Source organism: Coptis chinensis, chromosome 7, assembly GCF_015680905.1.
Source record: "Coptis chinensis isolate HL-2020 chromosome 7, ASM1568090v1, whole genome shotgun sequence".
Classification (NCBI taxonomy): domain Eukaryota; kingdom Viridiplantae; phylum Streptophyta; class Magnoliopsida; order Ranunculales; family Ranunculaceae; genus Coptis; species Coptis chinensis.
The window spans coordinates 85605492-85614275 of record NC_141462.1 but is presented as its reverse complement, the minus strand read 5'-3'; positions in this window follow the sequence as shown (position 1 = coordinate 85614275).

The following is an 8784-nucleotide window of genomic DNA, read 5'->3' as shown; positions in this document are numbered from 1 at the left end:
TTCTTTCTTGAATTTGTGAGATGTGAGTGATTTGTCCCGTCCTAATATTGTATGCTGTGATACATTAGAGTTGGTTTCCCAGGGTAACCTGGGCAGTTCGCCTTTTTTTCTTGGTTGTTAAAATACTGAACGAACTAGCTTCCCAGATTGTTCTGGGGAGCTCGTGGAATGATGAATGGTGGCTAACTGAGCTGGATTTCCTGAGTAGACTCAGTAGCTCGGCTAGTAGACAAACTGGGGCATGAGTTTGGTCGAGCAGTTCGTCCTTTTGCTTTTATGAAATGTCTGTTTTTGCTTCTTCGTTTTGTTTAGCTCCTTGATGGTTTGAATGTGCAATTTTTGATATTGTTGTAATTGTCCGGTTGTGTATACGATCCTTAGTGAGAGTGGGTGAGGCTACATAGCTTGTGAGTTTGAGTGAACGCTCTGCTTTTTAACCGATCTGAGCGTTTCAGGTCCAAATAGCAATAGGTATTAAGGATATATAACCTCGGAGGTCGAGGGGGACGTCTTCTGCATATGAAGCGTTCTCCATTTAGCGTGTGCATGGTGTAGGAACCATTATTTTCAGAATCAATATTTCTACAAACCACGAGAACCCACGCGCAGCAGAATCAATGGGGTTCTCACGATTTTGAATAGAAAACATACCTTTGAATCCGATTTAGATAACTTTGAGAATCCAAGCTTTATGAAATCCGAAATCAACTTCTTGATCTTCTGTTGTATTCCTTTAGAATAGATTAGACGTTGTGTGGACAACGATCTACCAACCCCCTTCTTTCTCTCAAGATCAGAAACGAATTCAGATCTACTTTTCTTGCCTCTTTTTCAGAACCAGTGAATAGTGAATTTCGGCCAGAGAGAAAGAGTATTCTATTTATAGGCTACAACAGGGACCATGAGGAGAAATTAGGGTTGGGCCTCCTAACAGGCTTGGGCTTCCCATGTTCGCCCCGAACACATGGCCCAAGTCAGTCAACAAATGACTTATTCTACTAAAGGCCATTGTTGCACTACCGCCCTAATCCCAAATTACGTATCAGCGTTTATGGGCTCCATATTATATGCTCGTTGATCTCCCCGTGTTTAAGATATCGAATGTCCGTTGATTAAGTCAAGTTACTGACAACTACATTAATCAACTTCTTATGTCCTTGAGTAGTACCACTCAACCTCATTGTCATGTTGGAATAAATCCACCGCGGGGGTTTACATGACAATCTTTTTGAGCTCCTCAAGGGGACATCATCAACCCGACTTCTTGCGGGACACGGATTCCTTCTATAGTCAACAACACACCTTACATACAATGTCATTACCCAATCCATCGAGTTTGTTGATTCACAAATGAATCTCACTCATTGATGATTTAAAGCAATGTACAATGCATGTAAATACCCGTTATTATATCCGGATTAGGAGGACAAACATGCATAATAACAGAGGCGTTTGTTTTCTTATATAGTCAGTATAAGGAGAAACAACCTCACTTGGTCCTATTCAATACACACAAAGTGTACTAGTGTAATCCTATAGTCAAGATAGACTAATACTAGATTATACTACAACCGTACCAATGGTTTGTCCAAATCCATATAGGTTGTGAACAATTACTTATACTTTATAATGTACTGATAATATGATCTTCTGTGTGTCCACACTATATCATCTACAACATAAAGTATTAGGCACATGCATATAACTAATAATATATATAATATGCATAACATTTGCCCATATGATTCTCATTCAAAATATAAAGAATTAGAGTTAATACAAAAGTAATGCTTTTAGTATATAACCCTATCACATGGCACGTGTGGGAAAATGAATGGTTGGAGATACAAAATGATGGTTTCCAGGTGCCCTGACGTTTGTCGTCTCGATGTAATTATGATGTGCCTTGGGAAGGTACGTTACTTGAATATAAGAAGAACTGTTACTAGAAGTTCAAGGGTATTTGCTCTCCCTCTTCTTCAAGCTGTTCTGCGAGGTACTTGTCTCTGTTCTTTACTCGTTGCCGGTAAGTGTCTTACATTGTTTTTCCTTCCTTTTGAATAAGAGGGCTTTGCTTTTATGTTAGTTTGCTGAACGTTGGGTTGTTTGTAGAATATACGATGGCCAGGCGACGTGGAAGTGCTGCTAACGATGGAGGGGCAAGGGAAACCTCTCCCTTTGTGATAGAAGATATTAAGTTCATGCCTCGTCGCCGGTGCGACCATGGCAAATGTAATGCTGTTGCTTTGGTTTGAGAAACGCCAAACGGTTCAAGGTAGAGGGTCGCTGTACTGCTGGTTCGTGCGAGCGACCTGGAGGTATAGTGTTCAGGTCCCCCAGTCGTGGAGATGGTAATGACCTGAACACGGATGATCGCAGCGTGTTGGGTCGAGGACAAAGTGCCGCTAGTGAGAGCTCTATGAGGCGTACTGACAATCTGGGGAGCGAGTTCTTCTACACTGGGAAGACAGGAAAGAAATGTATGGTGAAACGTTCTGACTGTAGCTTCCACTCGGCACCCATAGCGACCTGCATTCTGGAAGGGATTATGTTGGATGGCGATAAGGCAGAGCTTTGAAGATGAAAATCTGGAGATGACCTGAAGACCATGGACATGGCATGTTGTTTGGTGAGCTCTTTATTTGTACTGGTTTCTTGTTGTTTTGTTGTCGAATATAACATTGATGTTCTATTTGTAGTTTCTTGCTGGGTATGATAAGTTAAAGAATACCGTCCAATGTATTGACAATAGCGAAAGCGATGTGAGAAAAGCCAAAGAAGAGCTGGTGAGGATGCGAGCTGCATGGGAGGCTGATAAGAAGAAGCTGAAAGCAGTGACGAAAAAGCATCAGGATGCGTTAGATGAGAGGTCGGTTCTGGTCAGCTCAATGATCGACCTGCCAGATAAGTTGGCTGTAGTGACTGAGTATGCCAAGCATTGTCAAGGCGTTACCGCAAGCGCCAGGAGTATCTGACCGAGTATGTGAAAAGAATATGCCATCTTTGGAGGAGACGTACTTTGAGCTAAAGGAGGAGCAAGATCGTGGGGTTGTGGGTACAGCTGCACTTGTCGTACCAAGAGATGCGAGTAATGCTCCTTCAACCAGTGCCGCTCCTCCTGTTAAACATATTATTGCTGATGCTTGACTATGATTGTTGGATTTGTCTTCTTGGAAGTAAGTTATGAACTATTTTGAATGTTTTGGCTGTTCTCCTCTTTGTAAGAGAGTTAAACTATAGAACTGGTTTCTTAGGCTTGCCTGGGCAATTCGCCTTGCTTTACGGTTACATTGTTATAGAATGAACTGGCTTCCACGTAAGTGGTAGTTCGCTATTTTCAAAAGTTGTATGCAGACCGATATGGATTTCTGGGTAGACATAGCAGATCGGTAGATTTATGAACTGGTTTCCTGAGTTTGTTCAGGCAGTTCAATTTATGGATTTTACGGAATGTATGTAGTTTACTTATGTTCATCTGCTTGTACATATGGTTTGTCATTTCCTTGTTGCAGCCTAGGGTTGTAGGTTTACAATAAATAAGGCATGTAGAGGCTAAGAAGCCTAAGAGTTAGCTTAAGGAAGCGTATGGTTCGTAGAGATCATTGTCACTAAGTTAATCCTAGAACTGTAGGCTCTCAACTAGTGAGAATTGAGTGGAGCCTATAGTTGTAGGTCGTCAACTAGTAAGAATTGTAGAAGCTATGGAGCCTGGTAGCTCGAGTGAGTGTGGTAACTTAAGAAAGCATGTTGCTCACGGAGAACGTGTTAGCTTAAGAAAATGTGTTGCTTGCGGAGAGCGTGTTAGCTTAAGAAAGCGTGTTGCTCGCGGAGAGCGTATTAGTTTAAGAAAGTGTGTTGCTCATGGAGAGCATGTTAGCTTAAGAAAGCATGTTGCGCGCGGAGAGCGTGTTAGCTTAAGAAAGCGTGTTGCTGAACGTTTAAACTCATGAGACTGTTTGTAGCTCGCTTGTGCTGGTGGGTCTTTCAGCGTGAGTTCCATGTCTGTTGGTGAACTTGAACGGAGTAGGTTGTGATAAGAAACATAAGTAAAGTATACCTAATTTTTCCGTAAATAGAGATATAGATTGCAACACAATATACTTTTATTGATAAAATTTCTTTAACAAATAAGTGTTCCAAGGACGTGGCAATGGTTTCCCTTTTTGGGTCTTGATCCAGTACGCTCCATTGTCGACGACATGTTCCACTATGTACGGACCCTCCCGTGTTGGTGCTAGCTTAGAGTCATCTTGAGTATTTTTCAGGATTAGGTCACCAGGTTGAAAGGATCGAGAATTGACTCGCTTATTGTATGGCTTTTTTTGAGTCTGATGATAAGCTACCACTTTGATGGTTGCTAGGTCGTGGCGTTCTTCCAGTAAGTCGGCCTCTAGAACTAGGACGGAGTCATTCTGCCCAGATTCGATGAGTTCTGACCGGGTCGTTGTGATTGTCAGTTCAGTAGGAATAACGGACTCCATGCCATAGCATAGTGAAAATGGGGACTCGCCTGTGCTAAAGTGAGTTGTTGTTCGGTGAGCCCATAAGATGTTTTCCAACTGATTCGGCCATTGGCTTTTGTTCTTTTCAATCTTCTTCTTTAAATTTTCTAGAATTGCTTTGTTGCTAACCTCTGCTTGGCCATTGCTATGGGCGTACTGGGGAGTGGAAAATGCATGAACGATCTTCCACTTGGCCAAAAACTCCTTGACTATTTTTCCCTTGAACTGGGAACCGTTGTCCATCACCAGTGTGTGTGGCAAGCCAAATCTAGTGATGATGTGTGTCTAGATGAAGTTTCTGACGTGAGACTCTTTGACATGAGCTAAGGGGATTTCTTCGACCCACTTAGTAAAGTAATTAGTTGCGGCCAAGATGAACCGAAAGCCAATGTTTTTTTGTGGGATGAATGGTCCCATGATATCCAATCCCCACATGTGAAATGGCCAAGGGCTGGTGATGTTGATTAACTCACGAGCTGGTTGGATGATATTATGGCCAAAAGTCTGGCATTTGATGCATTTAAGTATGTACTTTCTGGCATCGACATGCATTCGTGGCCAGAAGTACCCCTGGGAGATTGCTTTGTGAGCAAAGGAGCGACCTCCAGCATGATTCTCGTATTCGCCCTCATAGATTTCTGCAAAAATCAACTAACCTTGTTCTGGGCTTATGCACCTCAAGTGAGGTCCGCCAGCAGACTTTCTTAATAGTTTGTTGTTGATTAGGCAGTAACGACGTGCCTGATATTGAACTTGTCTGGCTTTGGTACGTTCTTCTGGGATTGTACCATGTTGGATGTACTCTATGAGGGGGTGCATCTATGTTTAACTCATCTGAATGTCAGAGAGTGGGCATAGGTTGCTGATTTCCAAGATGTGTTCAGTTTGGTAAGCAGGTCGGTCTATTACTTCGATGAGTAATTGTCTAGGGGCGCAGTTCGTTATTTGAGTAGCTAGATAAGCTAAACGTACTGTCCACGTGACGGTTCTCGTCACGCAAGAAGTGGTGTATGGTGGCTTTCTTAAAAGAAGAAAGTAACTGATAAACAACTTGAAGGTATTTAGAAAGGTTACCTTCATAGGTAGTGTACTTTTTAGCAATCTGGCGAACAACCAGCTGCGAGTCACTAAAGACTTGAAGTTCGTGTACACCGAGCTGTAGGGCCATTATGAGTCTCATGATTAGTGCCTCATACTCCGTCTCGTTGTTAGAGGTCGTGAAGTCGATGCGAACTAACTTCTCAACCATAGTTCCATCTGGGGATACTAAGATGACTTCGATTCCACTTCCTCCGGGGTGTTAGAACCATCCACAAAGAGTGACCAGATGGACTTGTCCTATTTTTTTAATGGATGGGATGTATGTTTTTGGTTCCCAATCTAGGTCGTCAACAGGAAAATTTGCTAGAAAATCTACAACGATCTGCCCTTTCTGAGAAGTGCGCGGGACGAACTCGATGTGATGTTTCCCGAGCTCTTCTGCCCATATTGCCATGCGAGTTGTCTTGTTTTCTTTAAGAAGGATCTTCTTCAGTGGGAGGTCAGTGAGTACTTTGATTGTGTGTGCTTGAAAAAAAGGCCTAAACTTCCTTGCAGAGTATAGCAATGCGAGTACTGCTATTTCAATGTAAGAGTAGTTCTTTTCAGTTGGTGTTAATGTCTTACTTGTGAAGTAGATCGGTTTCTCAGAGTTGTTGTTGATTACCCGTAAAAACGCAATTAGATTACTCTAACTTCATTCTTACGGTATCAATTATTTATTTCCTACTCTCACATATAGATTTATGCAATATATAGAGTACGGAATCGTTCTACTCCTAAACTACCAAGACATAAAGAAATCAATTAATCAACACAAGGGAACAATGGTGAGAGTAATATTTATAGAGGTGAATTTATACTATGAAACTAAATATATGAATTTAACTTATATTTATTTAACTAAGCAATTGAATATGAATTGAATAAAATATAGAGAAGAATATGGAGAAGAGATTAGGGGGGTTGATTTCACTTAAATAAATTCCTAATATGCTAGTGTAGATTATTGCAATCATAACCAATTAAAATTAATTGTGATCCCTAATTATTCATGGAAATCTCTACAAAGTAATAATTAGCAAGTGAGGAAATTCAACCCATTCTCATGGCGAATCAACTAACCTACTAGAGTGAACTCTTAAATGCAATAATTCTAACTAACACATCAAGTCTTCATCCAAGCTTCATCAAACCCCTCTAATGGAGGTTTAGCTAGAATTCATTAGACTATCATTTCTAACACAAGAATAATAAAAACAAGTCATTATTGAATAACTAATTAAACTTTCTTAATCTAAATTAACAATAGTCTAAGATTCAAACATGGATTACAATTGAAATTTAAACTAATTTAGAACTAAGATTAGGAATACTAATTATCAATTTAAAACAACTAAATCTATGAATGAAAGATTGAATTCGAATTTAAATATTAAAATATAACTAAGTAATTTATTCTAAAATTCAAAACTTGTTCTCACAACTAATAAAATTGACAACTAACTAGATTAATCTATATAAACTAATTTAATCAATTAAAACTAATTCTATATTACAAAACTAAATTTTATGAATTAGAGCTAGGTTTAGATCTAGATAGCTTAAGAGCTAAGCTTTTGTCTCTTGATATAGAAGAGCTAGATCCCCAAATTCGTGCATGGGCTGAGGAGTTATGTTTTGAGCCGAAAAATCGAGCCCAAAACCCAATTTGTTGAATCCAAGACTTTCCATTCTGGTTGTGTTACTGTAGCACGAGTTTTCACCAACTTATATAGCTCTGATCGAGTCAAGGTCTAAACCATTAGAAAGAGCTTTCTGAGCCGGTCATTTTGATATAAAATAGGCCCAAATCCGAGATCTGAGTCCAAAAATATGGCATTCTGAAGTTCTGTTGACTTTTCTTCAGCTTTCTACTCCGGTTTGACTTTCACTTAACAACTTTGACTTGGGCTTTTTAAGGGCTTTTTCTCCATGAAACTTGGGCTTTCTTCATAGAACTTTCATAGCAATCCCTTTAGCTCCTTTTAGCGCCTAATTAATAACGAATTTACATTTATTCAACTCCAAAGCCTGAAATACTCAAAAGTACGTAATTAGTGATAAACCTATATTATTAATCACATAATTGGTCTAACAACAATATTGTTAAAGGGTTAAAACTATAGTTTTGGACTCTTATCAAACCACCCCCAAACAGCATTTTGCTTGTCCTCAAGCAAATATGAGAAATTAGAATAAGTGACCAAAAATAGAGTTCTAACTAGTCTCATTTCGCTTAGTGCGATTGCATTGACCATATACAACAAGGCCTTAAACCACTAGGAATTCCCTAGTGGACGAATTATAGCCTCGTGAGGGTTTTCCAGTGAAGGTACTCACAAACTTCATCTATACTACGATGACTAAGAAATAAAACTATTGTTTTCTTATTTATGTCTCAATTATCTATACATCTCACTAGCAATGGATACATAATAATCAAGTTGAAACCTAAGCTAATATATGCATAATAATCAATCATCTATGAATAAACATATATACAATGAGTAATACTATGAAATGCACTAGCAGGTCTGTTTATGAAAACTCGGAATAGCGTCCTTAAGTAGGTCCTCACATAAATGTCAAGACAAAAACCACTCTGATTTTTGCGCTCAAGTTTCTCTACTCCAGTGTGCAGTGGGCACACTTTACCTTACAATCTCAATGACACACAAGGAAGCCGGAGTCGATCAAACACATCTGCCACTCACTATCACACTAACCTATTCCTAATTGAGCTAGAGGTCTTTATTAGGTGTTGCGGGGATTAGGAGATGGTTTAAGAAGGAAGGAAATGGATATTCAAAAAGGACAAGTCTGAGATAATAGAGTCTTCATATTATGTAACTAGAGAAAACCTTGTTCTTTACTTTTGCTTCTACACTTTGTTTCCATCATTAGCCATATTTTTCTTTTTCTTTGGATTTTGACTCCTTTGATTATAATTTTGGAGTTCTAACTCTTTATTTTCTTTTATTATTATTTTTTTATTTGGATGGAAACCTTCTTTTCTTATTTGAAGCGACTAACAAATTCTTGATTTCAAAGGTCTTTCTCTTTTCTATTCTTCATCTCTATTCTCATACTCATTCAAAGAATGGGTAGGCTGATTTTTATTTTTATTTTGTTTTGTAAAAGGGTAAAGGAATTGTGGTTTATGAAGGGCTAAGGAAAGGCTCAGAGGGGAGACTAGCGGAAA